Source organism: Leptodactylus fuscus, chromosome 3 (genome assembly GCF_031893055.1).
Source record: "Leptodactylus fuscus isolate aLepFus1 chromosome 3, aLepFus1.hap2, whole genome shotgun sequence".
NCBI lineage: Eukaryota > Metazoa > Chordata > Amphibia > Anura > Leptodactylidae > Leptodactylus > Leptodactylus fuscus.
Genome location: NC_134267.1, coordinates 185638590 through 185663422, shown reverse-complemented (window position 1 = coordinate 185663422; position 24833 = coordinate 185638590). Strand labels below are relative to the sequence as shown.

The following is a 24833-nucleotide window of genomic DNA, read 5'->3' as shown; positions in this document are numbered from 1 at the left end:
AATTACAATGTATCTACTCAATTAAACCTGTCACTTAGGTATTGGGTTAAATCTTTATCATGACACAAGTTGCATTTTTTTTTTTTTTGCAGCCTGTCAATACCATTCATTACTATAATATATACCTTTGTTTTCTCTTCACAACATGTTTTATTCTCTAATCAATATTAGTGATGAGTCAGTCCAAGCTGAACGTGCACAGAATAGCAATATAATATTTTGTTAGCCTCTCATAAAACGTACTCACAGTAGACAGTGAATTATCGCTTTACCTACTTCTGCACCGAGACAATATTTCCTGCCAGAGCTTTTAACGTCTTGAATAGGAACAGTCAATATCATAGAAATAAAAGGACCCCATAGATTTAGCCTCAGAATACATCACCTTTGGAATATTTGCAAATAATGTGTCAATCTATTAAACATTAGTAGAATGAAAAGTAAATATTCTAGACCGTCATATTCACCCTTTGGTAGTCAAGGGCATATAAAAGAATCCTGTGACGATTGCAAAAAGAATTCAACCTTTTTTGTGGATTTCGTATTCTGATTTTTGTGAGGTCGTATTCGGCTTTCTTGCCCATAGGGCAACATTGAAGCTTGTGATTCACAGTGATGCTGTGATTTTATAGGCAGCCCAGCGTTGCTGTGGAGAAATAGCCCAATAGTTGTCTACAAAGCGTTTGTGTCATGTCCATGACATGATTATTTCTAGACCATTTCCCTTGGCGTACGTCACTAGAGTAAGCACTGTGAATGATTTCCCCATACTTTTTACACATATTGCAAAAGGCACATTAGCAGTTGGTGAAGTATGAGATGAGCCTGACTTAAAAGGAAGGAGTTAAATACTAATTTTAAACTGAGATTTTGATATTAACCCCACCACCACCACCATTTCCCATATCACAATTTTATTTATTTTAAATATAGTTCTATGCTCTGCAATTTTCACTGTGGCCACTAAGCCTAATAGACTTACTTGCTAATTCTGTAGAGATTGGGACAGTCACCACATTCCAGATAAGACAGAAAGGATCACAATTAGAACATCACATATCGATACAGAATACCCATAGGGACCCACTATTATATCTGCTACTGGGTTAGTGTCAGTTCATAGCATGATGGTCTCGTGGTGTAGGTAAGAACTTTCAGGAATAAGATAAATAAAGTTACATTTGTGACATTATAATAAGAGGTCATATAGTACAGTGGATGGTGTATTCATCTAAATATAAGGATCCTATGGACGTCAGTGTCAGGGTAACTATTCAGGGATGGCAGAAATATACAGATGGCCATAGTTTTACCTGCTAAAGGATGGAACTTTACTCACACACAAGCAAATTCTTTGGTTACACAGACAATGAGCATGATAAAAGAAAATTATGAATATATAATATGTAAATTCAAGGTCTCCACACTGTTCCATTGAAAAGGGGTAGAAAAAAAAAGGCAACAAGCTTGATTGTTGTAACAGTCTCACAGGACACCAAGTTTCCTGTACAGTAGCAAACACATACTGATGGGAATTTAATAGGACTGGTAAATCTTACATCACTCTTAATAGATTCCCAGACAGGCGTACTACTCACTAGAATTACTAAGAAGCTCCAAACTTTTGTGTAAAAATATGCATGCCTTCAGAAATTGTGTCATACCATGCCTGATGAAGAGACCTAGTAGTCTCCAAAGCTTGTAATCTGTCATTGTTTTTGTTAGCAAATAAAAAGGTATCAATTACTGAGGCCTCTCAATCTTTCTATTTCATATCCACTGGCTAATACGGTACAAGGATAACTTTTTCCTTATAAGAGGCTCCAGTCTTGTAGTAATTCTAGCACATGTAGGTGTGCCTGATTGCAAACCTATGCCATACAGGAACTGGTATAAACTTGCTACATAACTCATACCAGCATTCAGATAAGAGTTATATTAAATATGGGACTGGGGAGGCCACACTTACCTAGATTAGCTCCTCACTCTTGCATAAGAGAAAAAAAAAAAAAAAAAAAAAAAAAAAAAAGAGCCCTTGGCAGAAATCCAAAGTAAGGACTGGCTCCTGCCATGGAACGAGACACAGATTACCCCCATTCAATGGGGTCAATTTGTGTACTAGAGCCAATGACACACACACACACACGTGACCTGACATTGGTTACATTACAGTTCTAAACTGTTGCATACAATAACAGTGCATGCAATACAGCGTACACTGCTTTAAGTGACAGGAACCAGCATTAAAGGCGCAACTCTTCTGAGCAGACTGCAGTACACAAAACACACATCACAAGGCATGCTTATCATTTACGTAGGAAAATTAACTAACCCATAGTATTAAGAACATAGCACTGGATAAGAATATAGAAGCACTGCGCCATGACAATGCTCCTTTTTTGGAAAAGGGGTGGCAGACTTCTTTTCACTATATAACTAATAAAAGTAATGCGACTTAATTGAGAATGGGCTTAGGGGAAGCAATTACCCCAAAGTAGCACCTGTCGTCTTTTACTTAAAGGGGCTGTCCCATCTCAAGGATCCTATCTATACTGCTAGTTTATGTGGATTTAAAACTTTTCTTAAATACATTTCTTCAGCAAAACTGCTTTGTTTGGCCGCTGAGATTATTCACTTTATTGTTTACACAGCGTTTCCATAACCACAGACTTGGGGATGGTATTATCTCTCCGCCCAGGACAAGTGACATAGTTCCCTGCTCCAGGAGGGTGGGAGGGGGAGCCGAGTGCTTGGAGGAGCTTGTATTTCTGAGCTGTTCATCTCCGGCTCTTCAAGTTATCAGTCTGCTAATTAAATTTCGCTGATAAGGGCTAAGATAGGGAGTCCCAGTGGCGCAACTACCACCATAGCAGCGGAGGCGGCTGCCACAGGGCCGGGACATTAGGGGCCTGGTGACAGCAGCTACCATTATACCCGGGGGTCTTCCCTCCCCCCCTTCCCCCCCCCCCCCCCCGAGTATAATGATTGGCGGACCGGGAGAGGTAGGAAACATAAAAAAACATGTTACTTATCTCTCCATGATCCTGCCAGGCCTCCTCCCTGACTTCTCTGACGTCACATGAACCCAGCCTGCGTCCCAGGTCACGTGACGTCCGACGTCATTGAACAAGGACAGCAGCAGAGAAGGCAACGGAGAAGACTGTGTAGGAGCCGGGGGACAGGTAAGTAACAGTAAATTTTTTTTGTTTTTATTCCCCCGAGTCTCCGATTATTCTACTCTGGTGTCTGAAAAGACCCCAGAGTATAATAATTGTTTATGGGTGTCCACAGTGGGGCATAATACTGTGTGCAGGGGCCACTATGGGGCATAATACTGTGTGCAGGGGCCACTATGGGGCATAATATTGTGTGCAGTGGCCACTAAGGGACATAATACTGTGTGAAATGCATAGGAGGGGGGGGGGGGGGGTCGGTTGAGGTCTTCGGTTTTGGTCGGGGAGGGGGGAGCCCATGTCAAAAGTTCGCCACGGGGCCCCGCCATTCCTAGTTACGCCACTGAGCAGTCCATTACCTCTGTATGTAAACACAGACCTAAAACGGTGTTTATTGCAAGCTGATTCTTGTTCCTGTAGCATGTAAATTTGGGATTCATCAAATCCAGCTCTGCTACATCAGCTTCATATTGTGCATCTTCCAGTGGAGCAGGGAACTACGTCACTTCCAGTACAACTATCCCTCATTACTGACTGCAAACATGAAGAGAGATAGCAGAGCTGGCTTTGCCTGTGACACAGCAAGTGAAACCTCAACCACCAATTCACCAAGAAAACCAGGAAGTGAACAGAGCACACAGCATGCAGGTTGGTGAAACAAACGAATTGGGAATACCCCTTTAACTGTGATCAGTTCATTGCAAATGTCATTTGCCATTTGGTAAAGCTTAAGCCAGTCAATGGGCACTGTAATCAGCAATGACACCAATTAGTATGAATAAGAGCCTGTTCAGACTGCAAGAACCTCCTTTAATAATTGCAGTCAGGTTTGCTTGCACTTTTTTTAAACATGAGATCAGATTATTTAACATCTGTTCAAATCTGGATTCAATTGCAGATATCATCATAGCTGTGTTTTCCTAGAACAGTGAGAAACACACCCCAAAACTGACAGATGCCAGATAAGCAGCACTCAAAGGAAGATCAAGCAAAGAAGCAGATTCCTAAGAACCTAAGCTCACGTCATAGAACATGGCTACCCCAAGTCACAGCTTAACATTGAAGGTGGGAATTCGTAGAAAGAATGATTCATATAATTAGTGGATTGATAGACATAGAAATGGGCATTTTTCCCCAGTTCCAATAGCAATACATAAGACTGAAACAATCCTATTGTAACAAGATTTTCCCAGACATGATGGCAGAATTAAACCATATAATAGAAAAAAGTGGCCATTGTGCTAGGTATATATAAAGTCAGTAGCTGGTTGTAACACTAATGACAAGGTGAAAAAGCCTGGCTGGTCATTTTCTAACCATAGTGAAACTAGTTAGTGGTTGATATAATCCTAATGCTATGGGCCATGTGAAAATAACCAGCACAAGAACATCTCCTGCAACCCTTTAAAGTAGTATTCCCATCTCAAGGATCCTATCTATACTGCTATCTTATATAAATTGAAGAATTTTCCTAAATACATTACTTTAGCAATGCTGCTTTGTTTTCCTGCTATGTGAAATTATTCCTCTCATTCTTTACACAGTCTTACCATAGTGCCAAACCTGTGTGATAAGACAGGACAGATGACATCACTCACTGCTCTCACTGTTATCTACAGCTCTGCTGCTCAGCTAATTATAGTTTGCAGATAAAGCCTGGTCTGTTATCTCTCTATGTAAACACACAGATAACACCAAGTGTGTTCCCTAAAAACCATGTTATTTGATCTGCATTTTTATTAGATTTCTAGTCATCATAATAAGTATTGTGATACTTCATAGTGTCCTGTTCTGTAAACTGGAGGATGCAGGGGGAGGGTGGCTTTAACTGCTTGATAAGGAATACAGTGAGAAGAAGAGACAGCAGGCAAAGCGGCTGAAATAGAGAGATGCAAAAACCCTTATAAGGGCAACTTTACATGGGTTTTTTGGTCAGGAATTTGAGGCCATATCTGTAAAAGATTGATTTCAATGGGAGCTGTTCAGTTCTTTTATCAGGTGCCGTTTGACATCCTCATTCTTTCAGGCGGATTCACCTCGCGACATCCACCTGAAGACAATCCTTCCTCCCTACTAGGCCAATTCATTTGGGCCTAATCTGAAGCGGAGTGTGCGACTGGATGCCGATGCAATGCACTGGCATCCAGTCTCAGCTACCTGTGTGAACCTGGCCTAAGGCTGGTCTTACACGACCGTAATGCCTTTGCGGTCCGCAAGTTGCTGATCAGCAACACTAGTTGCTGATCATCAACTTACACTCCGCAGGTGTCCATGAGCTGCCGCACTCGCCCATAGAGTTCTATGGGCGAGTCCGTGCAGTGCCGTGAATTGCGGTCATTACGGACATGCTCTAAAAAGTGCAGACCTCGGTTGCGGCTAGGCACACCACGGATAAAATATCCGGTGGTGTAAGAGGCCGCACTGAGTATAATGTGTCCGCAAATGGTCCACAATTGAAAACCCTCAATTGCGGACCATTTGCGGACTTAAACTACGGTCGTATAAGACCAGCCTTGGACTGAGGCCTTTTTGCGGTGGTTTTTTTATCCAAAAAAGGAATGGGATATATATATATATATATATATATATATATATATATATATATATATATATATATATATATATATATATAGTTCTTATACTTCTCCCTTAGGCTCAAAAAACCACAGCAAAATCTGCAACAAAAAAGTAGCATGTCCACAATGTGAGACTTCAGCCTTCGGGTATGCCTACAAAGACATTGGTGGAAATCCAATGCAGAGCCTCCAGTATCTGTTACGGGTCAGGATGCAGATAATCCCCATTCAATATTGCAAATATACTGTATGTGTGGCCGATGTAACTTTTTATAGCACGTTGGAGGGCAGATTTGTGACGTTTTACGGATTCAGTGAATCTAAAATTAAAGTAACTTTGCGAGTAGGCTACCATGTCGTATCTTCAGCTCCTATGCAAAATTATATGTTTGGATGGTCACACACATTGAAACAATAAAGAAACTCTCTGTAGTCTCTGAAGTTATTTATTTCATGTGTCTGTTACGTTTTGCTAACCTCCCAAGAGGTCGGGGAGAGATGGAAGAGCGTATGACTGCAGTTTGTTAGTAGTCTAACCCTGGAAACTCCTACATTACAGTAGGTCAGCAGCTGTGAACAAGGGTCTCCGGGTTATCAGTTGATGAGCTGCCACATTATACAACTAACCCCAAAGGCTTTCAAGGTGTCACTGCTGATCTTCAATTTATATCTTATCCTAAAGGAAAGGTCATCAATTGATGAACCTGGAAGACCCATACGACAAGGAATACGTTTTTTGACTTTATATGTTTTCTAATGGGAGCAGCTTGAAAATGACAAGGATTAGAAGGTAGAGTAGATGTTCTATGGTACCTTGTCCTGTTTGGGACATTGCCAAGAACATGTAGTCAATGTGAACCTTAGCGCTACTTAATGTTAATGACATTTATGTTGGAAAATGTTTTTATGACTGTAGGTTAATGGTTTTTGACGTTAATAATAAATCTTGTGGTCACTGCTAAACTAAGTTGTCACTTACTAAAGTAGTGTTATTGGCATGGAATTATTGGCAGGGTAGATAAATAGCAGGTCTGCAAGTATAACAACCATAATATGTCCGGATTATGCAGACTGTATTACTACTACAAATCCTATCCCAACTGTAGGGATAATGACCATAATTTATAGCATCCTAGATCTAGGACTGGAATTGTGGTTGTAACATGGCCTATAATATAGACACACAACGTGAACCCAACAGTAGCGCACGCCTTGAATTTTCTTGAACCTTTCCTTTAGTTTCCCAGAATTCAATACCCTGGATCCAAGTCTACAAATCACTTCCCTTCTTCCCACTGGTTTCTCTCCCTCTTACGGTGTACCTTATGAGATACACACATATACCATGCTGTGAGTGCTATTACTGTAGTCTTTATTAGAGATGAGCGAACACTAAAATGTTCGAGGTTCGAAATTCGATTCGAACAGCCGCTCAATGTTCGTGTGTTCGAACGGGTTTCGAACCCCATTATAGTCTATGGGGAACAGATACTCGTTAAGGGGGAAACCCAAATCCGTGTCTGGAGGGTCACCAAGTCCACTATGACACCCCAGGAAATGATGCCAACACCTCTGGAATGACACTGGGACAGCAGGGGAAGCATGTCTGGGGGCATCTAACACACCAAAGACCTTCTATTACCCCAACATCACAGCCTAACAACTACACACTTTACACACTCAATACCACCTCTCTGACAGTAGGAAAACACCTTGAAACATGTGTATTTGGCACTTGCAGTGAGGAGAGCTTGTCACCAGCAGTGAATTTGGCCCTTGTAGTAAGTTGAGGTTGGCACCAACATTTGTTTTGAAAATCAGGGTGGATTGAGCCTCTAACCAGCAGAGTTTGGGCAAATTCATGGTGGAGGGAGCCTCTAAACACCCCAGTTTGGGCAAATTCATGGTGGAGGGAGCCTCTAAAAACCCCAGTTTGGACCAATTCATGGTGGAGGGAGCCTCTAACCAGCCCAGTTTGGGCAAATTCATGGTGGAGGGAGCCTCTAAGAAACCCAGTTTGGACCAATTCATGGTGGAGGGAGCCTCTAACCAGCCCAGTTTGGGCAAATTCATGGTGGAGGGAGCCTCTAACCAGCCCAGTTTGGACCAATTAATGGTGGAGGGAGCCTCTAACCAGCCCAGTTTGGACCAATTAATGGTGGAGGGAGCCTCTAACCAGCCCAGTTTGGACCAATTCATGGTGGAGGGAGCCTCTAAACAGCCCAGTTTGGGCAAATTCATGGTGGAGGGAGCCTCTAAAAAACCCAGTTTGGACCAATTCATGGTGGAGGGAGCCTCTAACCAGCCCAGTTTGGACCAATTAATGGTGGAGGGAGCCTCTAACCAGCCCAGTTTGGACCAATTCATGGTGGAGGGAGCCTCTAAACAGCCCAGTTTGGGCAAATTCATGGTGGAGGGAGCCTCTAACCAGCCCAGTTTGGACCAATTAATGGTGGAGGGAGCCTCTAAACAGCCCAGTTTGGGCAAATTCATGGTGGAGGGAGCCTCTAACCAGCCCAGTTTGGACCAATTCATGGTGGAGGGAGCCTCTAACCAGCCCAGTTTGGACCAATTAATGGTGGAGGGAGCCTCTAAAAAACCCAGTTTGGACCAATTCATGGTGGAGGGAGCCTCTAAACAGCCCAGTTTGGGCAAATTCATGGTGGAGGGAGCCTCTAACCAGCCCAGTTTGGACCAATTCATGGTGGAGGGAGCCTCTAACCAGCCCAGTTTGGACCAATTAATGGTGGAGGGAGCCTCTAACCAGCCCAGTTTGGACCAATTCATGGTGGAGGGAGCCTCTAAACAGCCCAGTTTGGGCAAATTCATGGTGGAGGGAGCCTCTAAAAAACCCAGTTTGGACCAATTCATGGTGGAGGGAGCCTCTAACCAGCCCAGTTTGGACCAATTAATGGTGGAGGGAGCCTCTAACCAGCCCAGTTTGGACCAATTCATGGTGGAGGGAGCCTCTAACCAGCCCAGTTTGGACCAATTCATGGTGGAGGGAGCCTCTAAACAGCCCAGTTTGGGCAAATTCATGGTGGAGGGAGCCTCTAAAAAACCCAGTTTGGACCAATTCATGGTGGAGGGAGCCTCTAACCAGCCCAGTTTGGACCAATTAATGGTGGAGGGAGCCTCTAACCAGCCCAGTTTGGACCAATTCATGGTGGAGGGAGCCTCTAAACAGCCAAGTTTTGGGAAATTCATGGTGGAGGGAGCCTCTAACCAGCCCAGTTTGGACCAATTCATGGTGGAGGGAGCCTCTAAAAAACCCAGTTTGGACCAATTCATGGTGGAGGGAGCCTCTAAAAAACCCAGTTTGGACCAATTCATGGTGGAGGGAGCCTCTAAACAGCCCAGTTTGGGCAAATTCATGGTGGAGGAAGCCTCTAACCAGCCCAGTTTGGACCAATTAATGGTGGAGGGAGCCTCTAAACAGCCCAGTTTGGGCAAATTCATGGTGGAGGGAGCCTCTAACCAGCCCAGTTTGGACCAATTCATGGTGGAGGGAGCCTCTAACCAGCCCAGTTTGGGCAAATTCATGGTGGAGGGAGCCTCTAAAAAACCCAGCTTGGACCAATTCATGGTGCAGGGAGCCTCTAACCAGCCCAGTTTGGGCAAATTCATGGTGGAGGGAGCCTCTAAAAAACCCAGTTTGGACCAATTCATGGTGGAGGGAGCCTCTAAACAGCCCAGTTTGGGCAAATTCATGGTGGAGGGAGCCTCTAACCAGCCCAGTTTGGACCAATTAATGGTGGAGGGAGCCTCTAAACAGCCCAGTTTGGACCAATTAATGGTGGAGGGAGCCTCTAACCAGCCCAGTTTGGACCAATTAATGGTGGAGGGAGCCTCTAACCACCCCAGTTTGGACCAATTAATGGTGGAGGGAGCCTCTAACCAGCCCAGTTTGGACCAATTCATGGTGGAGGGAGCCTCTAAAAAACCCAGTTTGGACCAATTCATGGTGGAGGGAGCCTCTAAACAGCCCAGTTTGGGCAAATTCATGGTGGAGGGAGCCTCTAAACAGCCCAGTTTGGGCAAATTCATGGTGGAGGGAGCCTCTAACCAGCCCAGTTTGGACCAATTAATGGTGGAGGGAGCCTCTAACCAGCCCAGTTTGGACCAATTCACGGTGGAGGGAGCCTCTAAACAGCCAAGTTTGGACCAATTCATGGTGGAGGGAGCCTCTAAAAAACCCAGTTTGGACCAATTCATGGTGGAGGGAGCCTCTAACCAGCCCAGTTTGGACCAATTAATGGTGGAGGGAGCCTCTAACCAGCCCAGTTTGGACCAATTAATGGTGGAGGGAGCCTCTAACCAGCCCAGTTTGGACCAATTCATGGTGGAGGGAGCCTCTAAACAGCCCAGTTTGGGCAAATTCATGGTGGAGGGAGCCTCTAACCAGCCCAGTTTGGACCAATTCATGGTGGAGGGAGCCTCTAAAAAACCCAGTTTGGACCAATTCATGGTGGAGGGAGCCTCTAAACAGCCCAGTTTGGGCAAATTCATGGTGGAGGGAGCCTCTAAACAGCCCAGTTTGGGCAAATTCATGGTGGAGGGAGCCTCTAACCAGCAGAGTTGGTGGAAATCAGGGTGGAGGGAGCCTCTAACCAGCAGAGTTGGGGGAAATCAGGGTGGAGGGAGCCTAGTATTAGCAGAATTGTGCAACGCTTATGGTGGATGAGTATGAGGATGCGGAGGAATTGGAGAGGTTGAGTACAGACATGGAGTTTCATGTTGGGGTGCTTTACACAGGTGGGCACAAAAATGACGGCTCTACCCAGTGGTGGTTCATTTTTATCAAAGTGAGCCGGTCGGCACTCTCAGCTGACAGACGGGTGCGCTTGTCAGTGATGATGCCACCGGCTGCACTGAACACCCTCTCAGATAGGACGCTGGCGGCAGGACAGGACAGCACCTCCAAGGCATATAGGGCAAGTTCAAGCCACAGGTCCAACTTCGACACCCAATACGTGTAGGGCGCAGAGGGGTCGGAGAGGACAGGGCTGTGGTCGGAAAGGTATTCCTGCAACATGCGCCTATACTTCTCACGCCTGGTGACACTAGGACCCTCCGTGGCGGCACTTTGGCGAGGGGGTGCCATCAAGGTGTCCCAGACCTTAGACAGTGTGCCCCTCGTTTGTGTGGACCGGTGAGAACTTGGTTGCCTACTGGAGGAACTGCCCTCCCTGCCGCCAACGTCACATGCTGGAAACATCTCCATCATATTCTGCACCAATTGCCTGTGGCAAGCATTGATGCGATTGGCCCTCCCCTCTACCGGAATAAAAGACGAGATGTTGTTTTTATACCGGGGGTCAAGGATAGCAAAGATCCAGTACTGGTTGTCCTCCATGATTTTGACAATACGCTTGTCGGTTGTAAAGCACCCCAACATGAACTCAGCCATGTCTGCCACAGTGTTAGTTGGCATGACTCCTCTGGCCCCACCGGAAAGTTCAATCTCCATTTCCTCCTCATCCTCCATGTCTACCCATCCGCGCTGCAACAATGGGACGATTCGAAGTTGCCCGGAAGCCTCCTGTATCACCATCACATCATCGGACAACTCTTCTTCCTCCTCCTCCTCCTCCTCCATTAAACGCAGTGAAGCGGACAGATGTGTGGACCTACTCTCCAGCTGTGACGGATCGGATGCTATCCCTAACTCCTCTGTGTGATCTGAGTTATCCCTGATGTCAATCAGGGATTCTCTCAGAACACACAAGAGCGGGATTGTAAGGCTCACCATCGCATCCTCAGAGCTCACCCTCCTTGTGGACTCCTCAAAGACCCGTAGGATGTCACAAAGGTCTCTCATCCATGGCCACTCATGGATGTGAAACTGAGGCAGCTGACTTTGTGGCACCCTAGGGTTTTGTAGCTGGTATTCCATCAAAGGTCTCTGCTGCTCAACCACTCTATTCAACATCTGAAACGTTGAGTTCCAGCGTGTGGGGACGTCGCACAAAAGCCGGTGTTGTGGCACATGCAGGCGTTGCTGGAGAGATTTTAAGCTAGCAGCGGCTACTGTCGACTTGCGAAAGTGGGCGCACATGCGCCGCACTTTCACCAGTAGCTCTGGAACATTGGGGTAGCTCTTTAGGAAACGTTGCACCACTAGGTTGAAGACGTGGGCCAGGCATGGAACATGTTGGAGTCCGGCAAGCTCCAGAGCTGCTACCAGGTTCCGGCCGTTATCACAAACGACCATGCCTGGGCCCAGGTGCAGCGGCTCAAACCATATTGCCGTCTCATCGAGGAGGGCATCCCTCACCTCGGAGGCAGTGTGCTGTCTGTCCCCCAAGCTGATCAGCTTCAGCACAGCCTGCTGACGTCTACCAACGCCAGTGCTGCAACGTTTCCAACTCGTAGCTGGGGTCAATCTAACAGCGGAGGAGGAGGCGGTGGCGGAGGAGGAGGCGGTAGAGGAGGAGGAGGAGGGGGGTGTTCTTCTCGTGTCCCTGCCAGGAATGTTAGGCGGGGAGACGAGGTACACCGGGCCAGTTTGGGAAGCAGTCCCAGCCTCAACTACATTCACCCAGTGTGCCGTCAGTGAAATGTAGCGTCCCTGTCCGCATGCACTTGTCCACGCGTCGGTGGTCAAGTGGACCTTTGTGCAAAGCGCGGAACTAAGGGCCCGCCTGATGTTGAGTGACACGTGCTGGTGCAAGGCGGGGACGGCACACCGGGAGAAGTAGTGACGGCTAGGGACGGCATAGCGAGGTGCCGCAGTTGCCATCAGGTCCAGGAAGGCGGGAGTTTCAACAAGCCGGAACGCCAACATCTCCTGGGCCAGCAGTTTAGCGATGTTGGCGTTCAAGGCTTGCGCGTGTGGGTGGTTAGCAGTGTATTTCTGCCGCCGCTCCAATGTCTGAGAGATGGTGGGTTGTTGTAAAGAAACGCCTGATGGTGCCTTTGATGGTGCAGGAGAAGGAGATAAGACAGGACCAGGGGAGGATGAGGTAGAAGTCAACAAAGTGGCGGAGGCAGATGAAGTGGTGTCCTGGCTCGTCCTCTGGAGTGCATCGCCAGCACAGTCAGCAGTGGCAGTGGCAGAGGCAGTGGCAGAGGCAGTGGCAGTGGCGTGAACGGCAGGCGGCCTTTGTCCTGCCGTTGCTGCCTGCCACTGATTCCAGTGCTTGGATTCCAAATGACGGCGCATTGAAGTGGTGGACAGGTTGCTCTTCTCAGAGCCCCTAATCAATTTCGAGAGGCAAATTGTGCAGACAACACTATATCTGTCCTCGGCGCATTCCTTGAAAAAACTCCAGACCTTCGAGAAACGTGCCCTCGAGGTGGGAGTTTTTCGGGGCTGGGTACGAACTGGAACATCTTGGGAGATTCCGGGTGTGGCCTGGCTTCGCCTAAGCTGCTGACCTCTGCCTCTGCCTCTAGCTACCCTTTTTGGTGCTGCACCTGCCTCAACATCCACACTACTTTCCCCGCTTGACATCCCCCCTGTCCAGGTCGGGTCAGTGTCCTCATCATCCACCACTTCCTCTTCCAACTCCTGTCTCATCTCCTCCTCCCGCACAATGCGCCGGTCAACTGGATGCCCTGACGGCAACTGCGTCACATCATCGTCGATGAGGGTGGGTTGCTGGTCATCCACCACCAAATCGAACGGAGATGGAGGAGACTCTAGTGTTTGAGCATCTGGACACAGATGCTCCTCTGTTAGGTTCGTGGAATCGTGACGTGGAGAGGCAGGTTGAGGGACAATGAAAGGAGCGGAGAACAGCTCTGGGGAGCAGGGACAGTTTGGGTTATTGTTCTGTAAAGCTTCGGAATTTTGGGAGGAAGGAAGACAAGACTGTTGGGTAATAGGAGGAGAGGAGGCAGAGTCTGACTGGCTGCTGGACAATGTGCTGTAAGCGTTCTCTGACAGCCATTGCAAGACCTGTTCCTGGTTCTCGGGCCTACTAAGGTTTGTACCCTGCAGTTTAGTTAATGTGGCAAGCAACCCTGGCACTGTGGAGTGGCGCAATGCTTGCTGCCCCACAGGAGTAGGCACGGGACGCCCTGTGGCTTCACTGCTACCTTGCTCCCCAGAACCATTCCCCCGACCTCGCCCACGGCCTCGTCCACGTCCCTTTCCGGGAGCCTTGCGCATTTTGAATTCCTAGTTAGAAATTGGCACTGTATACCAGTAGTAAAAATTGTGGGTGCACGTAACCCCAATATATTCTTTGAATTCCCAGTCAGACACTGGCACTATATGGCAGTAGCAAGAAATGAGGGTATTTGTATTCCCAATATACTCTTTGAATTCCCAGTCAGACAATGGCACTGTATACCAGTAGTAAAAATTGTGGGTGCACGTAACCCCAATATATTCTTTGAATTCCCAGTCAGACAATGGCACTGTATACCAGTAGTAAAAATTGTGGGTGCACGTAACCCCAATATATTCTTTGAATTACCAGTCAGAAACTGGCACTATATGGCAGTAGCAAGAAATGAGGGTATTTATAACCCCAATATATTCTTTGAATTCACAGTCAGACAATGGCACTGTATACCAGTAGTAAAAATTGTGGGTGCACGTAACCCCAATATATTCTTTGAATTACCAGTCAGAAACTGGCACTATATGGCAGTAGCAAGAAATGAGGGTATTTATAACCCCAATATATTCTTTGAATTCCCAGTCAGACAATGGCACTGTATACCAGTAGTAAAAATTGTGGGTGCACGTAACCCCAATATATTCTTTGAATTACCAGTCAGAAACTGGCACTATATGGCAGTAGCAAGAAATGAGGGTATTTATAACCCCAATATATTCTTTGAATTCCCAGTCAGACAATGGCACTGTATACCAGTAGTAAAAATTGTGGGTGCACGTAACCCCAATATATTCTTTGAATTCCCAGTCAGACACTGGCACTATATGGCAGTAGCAAGAAATGAGGGTATTTGTATTCCCAATATATTCTTTGAATTCCCAGTCAGACAATGGCACTGTATACCAGTAGTAAAAATTGTGGGTGTATATAGCCCCAATTCTATTGCTAGGGGACTTGCAGGGTATTTCTGGGGTGAAGGTGGGGGGGCACACCGTTGGAACGGGTATCGGGGTATATATCGGGTATACGGGAATACACTGACAGTGTATTCCATTCAGGATCCTGGGAAAGCTGGGTTGCGGCGATTGAGCCCGTCAGTGCCACGTTACACTGACAAGCTTCTCCCTGGAATTTAGCTCTTATAAGAGCTGTTGGTTGTCTTCTCCTTCCTATCCTAGCCTGTCCCTGCCTACCCAGAATCTAAGCCCTAGCTAGCTGGACGGAAACCTCCGTCCTCGGTGAATTGCAAGCTCAGAATGACGCGAAGCTGGGCGTCGCTGTTCTTTTAAATTAGAGGTCACATGTTTTCGGCAGCCAATGGGTTTTGCCTACTTTTTTCAACGTCACCGGTGTCGTAGTTCCTGTCCCACCTACCCTGCGCTGTTATTGGAGCAAAAAAGGCGCCAGGGAAGGTGGGAGGGGAATCGAGTAATGGCGCACTTTACCACGCGGTGTTCGATTCGATTCGAACATGCCGAACAGCCTAATATCCGATCGAACATGAGTTCGATAGAACACTGTTCGCTCATCTCTAGTCTTTATGCCACATCAAATACATAAAACGACTAGTTCTCCAGCGCCATTGCTGCTTGAAAGGTAGCTCCTTGTAAGTGCTGTACATGTCTGACTTATAAAGAAAATGTGGAATATGACTTAGGATATAAATCAAACTAATGTATCTCTTCCAAAAAGGAGGAGACGCCCATCTGCAGACAGCAGTCTCAGGGTTCTTGTCAATGCAGAGGAAAGGTGAACACTAGATGAGAACCAACTTGCATTCTTTTTCCCCATAATTTCCAAGGAAGCATGCATGGCCATTAAAATTAATACAACAATTAATTAACGTTATTTATTAAAAAAAGAGTGAAAACTATCATTTCTTTCTTCTCTTTATTTTCAAATTGTAAATTTTTTTCAAATTCTATTTTCTGTACATGATTATGGAGCTGCCATCTGGCCTAAGCATCTCCATCTACATTAAGGCCCAGTTCACATCTGCACATGGGTTTCCATTTGGAGAGTCCGCTTGGAAACCCCCCCCCAACCCAAACAAAAACCTAATCTGCATAAAAATAAAAAAAAGTGGTTACCTCGAGAAACCCGTGGACCCCATAGACTATAATGAGGTCTGTGTGGTTTCCGCACAAAAAATGCAGAGAGAAAATGCTGCTTACAGGATTTTACTCTCCGCATCTTTCATGCAGAGAGGGGGGACGGAATGACCCAAATGCGAATGTGAACCGGGCCTTAGTGATATACTTTACACTATAGCCAAGAACATAGACAGCAATAATCTGGTGCCCAGCTTTTAAGGAGTTAAATAAATAAAAAAATAACAGGGAGAAGTAGTATATAAGCTATAGTCATCTATAGTCATCTACTGTCAGGAGACAATGCAATAATGGGTCAGTGGTGTTATCTTCTAATGTAATGTGTTATGTAAATAAAGTGATTGCTGGGAAAAAAAAAAAAAAAAAAATCAGACCCCAAAATTTGTCAGACATGCAGGACTTTGTGTCCAGTTTTTTTTAAAAAAAAAAAAAAAAAAAAAAAGGTTTCGTCGTGGAGAGCACAAAACGCTCACCAGCACTCACAGCCACACAGGTTTCCGTCTTCTGCTGGCAGAAGACGGAAACCCAAGTATGGAGACTGAACGCTGGTGTGAACCCAGCAATATTTAGATTTGTGGCTAGAATGAAAATTAGCAGGAATTAGAGTGTGTTTTTTACCTATTTGGATTTTTTGAAAATAGTGATATGGTAAATTAAAAATAAATGTAAAAATTTGAGACATTAATTTATCGAATATTTGACAACAGGGCCGGCTGTGCAATGAATAAGTTTTCTATTGATGAGTTGTATTTGCTGCCTGTAACTAAATGGAAGCTAAAATTGTAGAATATGCATTTGTTTTTCAGTGTCCACAGGAAATCTGCCTCTATGATAAAAAAAATGTAATCACTGGTGAAATAGCAGCAAGGAAAGATTCCCTGTTCTCCTCTGGTACAAGACTTTTAGAACCCAGGTAAGACTCTAATACTGCCTAGTAAATCCTACAGTAATCGGCAGATTTGCAAGGTGAAGAAGCGCTGCAAACATTTGTTCTCTCCTCTTAATTAATGAGGTACAAAACATAAAACTCCACGTTCCTGCGGTAAACAAGTGAGAAGTAAGTAAACCGAAATGATGGCCTTGCTGGCTTTCCAGAATGTGGTAGAGACGTGCTCAAATTCTAAATGTGAAATTAGCATTTAAAGTGTTTGCGGGTGTTTGCAGACTGATGTTAGTGTGACCCTGGACAAGAACAAAGAGGCAATTCCTCCATCCTTTTAGTATTCCTTAAATAACAAATATTTGCGTATAACATCACAATGGACGTCGTAGCATTCCAGGCCAGTACACACGCTCTATTCACTTTCATCCAGTATTGACATTTTAAAAAAAGGCCACCTGAAACTGAAATCCAAGGTGAAAAGCCAAAAAGAGTTTCGTGACGTTCAGAAACAAAATAGATCATTTTTAATGAGGCTATCAAAAGCCATCAAGGGGAGTCTACCACCACAACAAGGACTTCTGAACCATCCCATATGCAGTTGTACGGGCTCTTTTGTGTGTTAAAGTGCAATCTTACTACTGGAAGAATCAACTTTTAATCCGTATGTAGATAAGCTTAGACTAAGTACTCCAGTAATTGCTTAGCCAGAAGCTTATCTGGACAACTTGGGGCTCAGAAGGTTCCTACAACCCGTGACATTTTATTGTAATGATCTTATGTTTCGCATGTGATGATTGTCTACCTGTGTTTACTGGGCATATACTTATCTAGTGCACTTTACTTGAGCTGTATTTTATCTGCCATTGATGTGTATACAGGTAGTTAATGTTATATTCTCTTTGCAATGAGTGACGAGGTCCCGTTTCCTCCTTAAGGCTAAGGGTTCCACGTTTAGAAAACGCAGCTTCTTTTGTTGCAGATTTTGCTGCGTTTTTTGAGTGAAACCTACGAGTGGCTAAACAAGGAATGGGGAATACCTAGGAAGCTCTTATACTTCTCTCTTCTGCTCAAGCCACTGCAGACTTTGGCTCAAAAAAACCGCAAAAAAAAAAAAAAAAAAAAAAAAAAAAAAAAAAGCTACGTTTCCACAACATGGGGCCTCAGCCCAAGACATTTTACAAACTTTGTACAGGCTGAGAAGTCTATTGCGGCTGAGGTTAGGTGGACAAATTCTGCTATACAATCCTGCATTGGCTACAGCTTTATACTGGGTGTACACTATAAATAGAATGGTGTTTGCCACTTCATCAGTTTAGGTTCTGCTGCTACTCCATCACCCATGAACTGTATCGGCAAAACCCTCCTAGTCAATTGTGTTGTCAATATATGTCAAGTTTGATGTCTCTGGATGTCTTCTGGACCATATTGTCCCATTTGGAACCGTCGTATAAGGCGGAGTTGCACCTTCCATGTTATGCCACTGTCTCTTCAGTACATTAATACCACTGGTTACCGGACATAAGGACGGTCATGTACTATGTGCAAGCCTACTTTGTCTAAAAATTTCCCGATAGTTTGGTGTGGTAAACAACTATATTGCGGGAAGAAGATTTAGAGAGTGAGGGGCTCTTAAACGCAAATGAGCTGTCCAATGTACCCGAGGCATGGCTGAACCTCTTCAAGTACAACCTTTGTTACCCCCCCCCAGCGTCCATGACACCAGGAGCACCTGTGCAGCCATATGTACTAGTAGGTGGCATCACTGCAGCAAGATTGCACATTTACACAAAGAGATACATTCACTACGCCAATAACTGACCCTACAACAACATAGAAGTGATTTAATAGCCATTTCATTTGTGCAAGGAATTGAATGGCTCAAAGAAAAAAAAAAAAAAGGCAAGTTTCCGCAATGTTGGGCCTTAGCCTAAAGGGGGTTATCCCTGCCTAGAAAAACATGGCTGTTTACTTTCAGACACTTTACCACACCCGTCCATGGGTCAGGTCTCATGAAGTAAATAAAGCTTAGGTGCAATACCCTATATAAGCTGTGGTCTTTGAAAGCAGCAATGTTTTTCAAGTTTTGGACAAATGATTTAAAGAGGACCTTTGGGGCCCATGCAGTTTATATACCGCTGAAAAGCCGACTGAATTCAACGCACTGTCGGCTCTTGCGATCTGTGCCCCAGGTGAAGAGCTATCGGTGCCAGTACAGTAGCTCTTCACCGTCAGAAGGGCGCTCCTGACAGTCAGTCGGGAACATCCTTCCTCACAGCAGCGCCTATAGTGCTGTACTGTGAGAGCGGGGAGGAACGCCTCCCTCCCCTCCTGATAGTACTCATCCATAGACTAGTACTGGGGGGCGTTCCTCACTGCCCTCACAGTACAGCGCAATAGATGCTACTGTGAGGAGGGGTGTTCCTGACAGACTGTCAGAAATGCCCAAAGAGCTACTGTACCGGCACCGATAGCTCTTCACCGGGGGCACAGACCGGGAAAGCCGACAGTGCGCTGAATTCATCACATGTGCTCCAGAAAAGTGAAAGGTCCTCTTCAAGCCTATGGAAGAATACTGTCATGGGGAAGGGGGGGTGGGGGGGGGTGGATGCTCTTTAAGTAGCTGCAGTCTGAAAGAATGGCCAGACTAAAGGCCCGCCTTGAAAGGGAGGCCGCATGACGAGGGAGACAGGAGTGAAGAGAAAGAATGTAAAGGGTTGAATCGGGAGCCGTTAGGGGAGGAGCGGAGGAGGGGAGGGACGGTATAAAGGGCAAGGGCGGGAAGATTCCTGCCAGTCAGGGAGAAGAGGCTGATCAGTCAACAGCCCCCGCCCACCCTCCCTGTTTTTTAGTGATGGTTTGGGAACCTTCTTGTCACTGTAGCCGTTGGCAGGGTGGTCCTCGAGGCTGGTGAGGCATGGAAAAATTGTGGGGATGGGGGGGGCCCCGTGGGAGGGGCTGGACCCCCAGGCCATTTGTGGAATAACAGTAATTTTGGGAATTTTAGGAATGTGGATGGGAAGAGAAGCACAAGGGAGCTATAATAGCTTGGTGCCCTCGAGCTAGTAGAACGGCTGGGGGTAAGACTTTATGGTGCTGAAGGCTATGTTTTGGGTCAATATCGATTGGTTTTGTGGGCCTCGAGGACCTTCTTAGTCAGGTAATGGGATTCAGTGGTTATACAGTTAGGGATAGGTATTGAGGATGTTTTATGGAAAATTCTTGGGATGGGGATATGTTTATGAAATTGTTGGAACTTTAATAATTTATGTTCTCAATAAATACGGCTGCTGTGGCCGATTTAATCCGAATATTGAGTCTTGTCTTTATTTAGGATAATACAAGAACGACTTGGCGCACCTTTGTCATGCTTATTTGGCAAACAGCTCCCAATTCCTCCACCAGTCTTGAAAAAGATATGTCTGGTCCCTGTATTTGCCAAAATGCCATATGTTGTCATGCTCTCTCTATTAGTCAATGGACATGAAATCTGAACTTGCAATAAAAGGATATCATAGTGACGTAAGTTTTTAAGGTTAAATGAGGACACCGATCCATCAAGTCCAACCAATAACCCTACAGTGTTGATACCAAGGAAGGCAAAAACCCAATGAGTCTGATGCCAATTGTCCCATGTCAGATGGAAGTGGGGAACAAAAAAAAAAAAAAAAAAAATTAGTCAGTATAAAACTCTGGATCAGCGGGTACCCAAAATCTAAAATCCTTAAAGAGGACCTTTCATGGATTTGGGCACAGGCAGTTCTATATACTGCTGGAAAGCCGACAGTGCGCTGAATTCAGCACACTGTCGGCTTTCCCGATCTGTGCCCCGGGTAAAGAGCTTTTGGTCCAGGTACCGTAGCTCTTTACAGTCAGAAGGGCGTTCCTGACAGTCTGTCAGGAACATCCTTCTCCACAGCAGCCCCTATAGTGCTGTTCTGTGTGAGCGGGGAGGAACGCCCCCTCACCTCCTGATAATACTCGTGTATGGACCAGTACTGTAAGCAGAGGGAGGGGGTATTCCTCCCCGCTCACAATGTACAGCACGACTGTCAGTGAGCCTGTCAGAAATGCCCTTCTGACTGTAAAGAGCTACGGTACCAGGACCGATAGCTCTTTACCCGGGTCACAGATCAGACCCTTTTTCATTTTGCACAGTGAAGGAGTTTATGGGAAGTTTGTACAAGTACAATTTGTCTATTGAGTTTTGTTTTGTTTTTTTAAAAAAAAAAACATTTAAATCAAAAACACATATATTTTATTTCTGCTTTAAAGGCAATAGAGCTATTTGTCATAATTTAAAGCTTGTCTGTCATCAGAATACCCAACATATCAACTCAGACCAGCAGATAGATTCATCTGAAATCGAACCTAAAAGAGTTTCCCATTGTGAATCGATGCCTCAGTTGTCCATGTATAATGACCTTTCCTCTTAGGAGCAATGAGGGTGTCGCCTTTGCTCCAAAGAGCTCATTTGCAATATCTGGGCAATAGAGGCACCAATTCACAAGGGGAAAACCCTAGCATTCAGGAAACCCTAACCCATCTATAGGGCTGGATTGATAAAGTGAGCCTGTCACCAGAGCTCAGCATAAGTCATCAGAATTAATCCAAGTTGGCCAATTAGCATGTGACACATAGGAGGATTACAACCTTTTAGACTCAATAGAACTGGTATAATGGACAGATATGTCAATTGATTCAATGAATGCATAAAATGCAAAGTGTAGGAGGAGATATTAATTCCAATCATTTTTTATTTTTACTTACATAGCACCAACATAATGCACACACTTTACAGATGTTATCTAGGACATCATATTAGTAAGCCCAGGCGAAAAGGAAAGAGAAAAAAAAAAACTTTTGCAAGAACAGAAGGTCTAGGTATCTTCTATATTGGTTTGCAGTTTGTGCCTTTTATGAAATAAAGTTTTTTTTTCCTGGCTATCATTCCTGTCCATTTCCTATGAATTTATCACATGCCGGTACCAAAAGTCCCAGGTTTACCGGTCAAGGGCAATCACACTATCTCCACATCCAGACTGGAGGTTTTGTTAGTTTAAATTGCATTAAAAAAAAAAAAAAAAAAAAAAAAGCTGGAGCAAACCACTAACTGTGATGCCATTTTTTTTTCCTTAAAATGACAGACCAAGTTATAGTCAGTGGGATTTGTCAGTCACCATAAGACTAAAAAGTTGCACAGACCAGATTTCAATAAAACCTCATCTGTGAGTTGTTTAAACCTAAGACCAGCATATAGCCTCACATGAAGGCTGAGATAACCATCACAGTACATGGCTTTGCCGCAAATCCATATTGTGTTGTCGGCTACGTCTGGCCGTACACCATTTGCTCATACTCACATCACCAACGCATTAACTGTGTGAACACAACAAATAACACATGGCTGCACACAGGACTCTTCCACTGCCAATTTCCCATTGGTGAATGCACGAGGCGGTGATGTCCGCCATGTCCCAGACATCCACCCTGCAGTGTCGGCAAGTATGGCTAAATAAGAATTGGAAAACATGGGCACAGGGATTGGCGAGAGTACATTGGATTTACTGTTCTATTGGGAGGCTTTTTTTGGAGGCGGATTAAGTTTCAAAATCAGCAGTAAAAAACAGTCTGAACTGACTCAAAAAGAAAAAAAATAAATCTGCTTCAAATTCCTGTAGCAGAAGTTTTCTGCTTGAAAAATTCAGCATCAAATTCCTATGTGCAAACATCCCTTTAGTCATGGCACCTGTAGCCTCAGAATTGTGTGCAGTTATAACTGGTACGTAGCTTGTCTTCACCCAAACTGCAGGGGCTGTATTGTCAGGGCAGGTTCTGGGTTCGAATCCAACCAAGGGCTACATGTGCATGGAGTTTGCATGTTTTTCCTATGTTTTGTGGGTTCTCTCTCACATGCCCATAAGGATACTGAGTATAGTTGAATACCAGTGCGTCGCCACCCTTACAGTTTTAAATCTGCATTCTGTACATAAGGAGTCTTTACCCAGGGGCAGAGCGACACTCTGTAACTAAATGCAGTTATAACAGCGCTCAGTTCTGGGGCCACAGGTATACAAGTAACTGAAATGCTGAGTAATTTCAGGCTATTTCCCATTAAAGACTGAAGTTTTGCTGATAATAAGGCCAGTAATTGCAAAAGCCTGGAATCAAGGAGTATGATATACCAAGGCTTTGTTTACATGGTGCTTTTTTTGCTAAAGAACTGCATGCAGTTTTTAATGGCAGCAATGACTAGAACTATATATTACTGTATTATAACGAGAACATTACTGTATATTTCACTATTGAATTGAAAACTTTTGCTTTAATATCCATTAGCATACAGGTGATCTACATAACAACATGCACTACTCCATACTGCCATTAAAAACACAAGCCGATTTTCAGCAAAATAAAGGGATATGTAAAACTTATAAGGGAAAGCACCTGTGGCCCCAGACTAGAGAACAGTTATAATAGCCGTCAGTACACAGTGTGCACCACCAAAGCCTGTGGTATTTCAGTTACATAGAAATGACATACAGGTGGCGAGGATGCAGCAATAGCCTAATGCCAGATCTTAGGCTAGGGCTACTTGGCAACAACATCATAAGATTGCCATGTCGCCTTGTGCTCCTTCACACATGTTACTGAATTGCGTTGTACTGTGACCCCGAGGGTGCAACCCCATTCACTAACATGAGTGAAGGAGTTGCAGGCGACACAGCGACCTCTTGGTTGCACAATAAGAGACATGGCCAAGGATGCTTTGTGACCCCAGCCTTAAAAAAGGTCCATATTAAAGTGCTGTGACCCTTTGGGCTTTGGTCACATATAGTGAACATGCTGTTAAATTTCCAGCAATGAATCCGACCAGTGTATTTTCCTGAAAGCAGTTGTGTGGCTGTGTGAAGGCATACCTGTATACAGCACAGTTGGCAGTATCCGGATGAGGTTTGGAGAATGGTCCTCTCCTATGCTGTATCCAGCCATTGCAATAGGTTAGCTGACGGATTGTGAGCCCATCTTCAGAGTTGAGGCAGTAGTCCATTACAATGGTTGCTATACCCTGGACAGCCATTCTAAAAGTCCAGCCCTAAGGCTCTGACCACACACCGAGTCTCTCAGCTGGGTTAGTCCTTACATCAGTATACAGATTTGCTCAAGCAATTCTTCCACTGTCACCCAACCAGTCACACATATAGTCAACTTTTTAGACACATGAAAGACAGAAGGGGCAGATTCCAAAAATCTTAATGGAGACCTAACCCCTCGGCTTCAAGTCTATCCACCATTGTACCCAATTATTAGCACGAGCTAACCACAGCCAAAAAAATAGTCAATAAGCTTAAGTCACAGACGCGCTGACTATAAGGAATAGGATACAGATATAGCAGTGCTGGAATTGTTTTAAGCCTTCATTCACACACCTTGTTAGCAGGTTTCCCTGTAGTCCTGTGTAAAACTATTGTCACATTTAATTGTGAATAACATGAAAAAGTCAGATTTACTACATCATTTCAGTACTCTGTATATCAGGAGGCTGGATCATAGACAAAAGAAAGAAATAAGACTGATCAATGAAATAGTTAATGTGAAGTAGCTTTTCCTGAGATGACACAGAGGACCCCAGACTACACAGAGATTGCTTACATTCTTAAGCATCTTAAGACACAGACAGCAACTTAACACGTAAAGAAGCTTTCTCACCTCCTTGTTGTGCTGCAGTTTGTCTCCTGCGCCTGGCTTGAAGCTTTGCACACAACTGATGCTTCTCTTGTGATTTTCCTCCAGCCATTCACTTTCTGCCTCCTCCTCCTCCCCCCACCTCTAGGTTATTAAAGTCCACCCACCCTGCCTTTCCTCTCTGACACAACCCCTTACTGTTTTAACTTGGAGACCTTTGTAAGGAAAGGGAAATGTTACATTTTGTAATCTTTTGCTACGTAATACAGGTACTTAGGAAAATATTGATGGAAAGGTATACATGAGATTACATAATAGTCTGTGTCATTGAGTTA

The 24833-nt window shown here is 44.9% G+C and overlaps 1 protein-coding gene across 1 annotated transcript in view; it reads right to left on the bottom strand.

Moving 5' to 3' along the window:
* SERPINE2 (serpin family E member 2) overlaps positions 1–24622 on the bottom strand; it is a 44467-nt gene extending 19845 nt beyond the window's left edge. The window contains exon 1 of the mRNA XM_075268873.1: positions 24523–24622. The gene's annotated coding sequence lies outside the window, so the exon portion shown is untranslated. The remainder of the gene's footprint in view (positions 1–24522) is intronic.
* Between the last annotated feature and the right edge of the window lie 211 nt (positions 24623–24833).